Genomic DNA, 1,360 nt, shown 5'->3' with positions numbered 1-1,360 from the left:
TTCTTTCTTTCTTTCTTTCTTTCTTTCTCTCTCTCTCTTTCTTTCTTCCTTTCTTTTTTCTTTTTTTTTTTTTTTTTTTGAGACAGAGTATCACTCTTTCGCCCAGGCTGGAGTGAAGTGGTGCAATCTCAGCTCATGGCAACCTCTAACCCCAGGTTCAAGTGATTCTTCTGCCTCAGACTTCCAAGTAGCTGGGATTACAGGCGCATGCCACCACGCCCGGCTAATTTTTGTATTTTTAGTAAAGATGGGGTTTCACCATGTTGGCCAGGCTGGTCCCGAACCCTTGACCTCAGCCTCCCAAAGTGCTGGGATTACAGGCATGAGCCAAACACGTTGCTATTTCAATGTAAATTAATTTAAGTAGCATTCAACTAAAATTGTAGTGTGTCAATTGCACTAGCCACATTATATAGTGCTCAATAGCGACTATACGAATACATGTGGCTCGTGGCTACCATATCAGACAGCACAGAATTATAGAACATTATCACAGAACCTCAGGACCACAGGACACGAGAGGACGGGCTGGGATAGATGGTAGTGGCACTGGAACCGTTTTTGTTACGGTAGTCAAGGAAGGTTTCTCTAGAGAGATGACATTTGAGTGAAGGCCTGAATGATTACACCATTAAAAAAAAAAAAATCTAACGATAACCTTAGCAAGAAATGTCAAGGACCTATATGAAAATAATGCTAACATTTTCCTTATTGAACTGAATTTTGAAGGCCAAAGAAATCAAGAAGTGTATCTGGTAGACCTGAAGTCTGGGCAAGGGAGAAAAATGAGTGGAAAGAAAACGAACAAGTGTGCAGGTGGGTAGCAGGGTAGCAGGAAGGCCTGAGCCCCAGATCCCCGCCCAGGACACCCCCTGTGCTGCTCGCTGATTCCTCATCTTGACACACCCCACCCTGCACACCACACTCTGGTTCAATCAGTACCTTGTTACTAGTTGGGCATGGTGGCTCATGCCTGTAATCCCAGCACTTTGGGAGGCTGAGACAGGCAGATCACTTGAGGTCGGGAGTTCGAGACCAGCCTGGCCAACATGATGAAACCCCCGTCTCTACTAAAAATACAAAAATTAGCTGGGTGTGCCACTTGGGAGGCTGAGGCAGGAGAATCTCTTGAACCTGGGAGGTGAAGGTTGCAGTGAGCCAGGATCATGCCACTGCACTCCAGCCTGGGCGACAGAGTAAGACTCCATTTAAGAAAAAAAAAGAAAAAACAACCTTGTTACTCCCCCGCATGCCATTCCACGCCTTTTACGCCCCTGCTCTTCTGGCCTCTCCCCTCTTCTCCACCTGGCTATTTCTTTTCTGTTTCTTTTCTTTTTTTTTTTTTTTTTTTTTTTTTTTT

The sequence above is a fragment of the Piliocolobus tephrosceles genome, chromosome 7 (genome assembly GCF_002776525.5).
Source record: "Piliocolobus tephrosceles isolate RC106 chromosome 7, ASM277652v3, whole genome shotgun sequence".
Classification (NCBI taxonomy): domain Eukaryota; kingdom Metazoa; phylum Chordata; class Mammalia; order Primates; family Cercopithecidae; genus Piliocolobus; species Piliocolobus tephrosceles.
Note: the sequence above shows the minus strand (reverse complement) of the source record.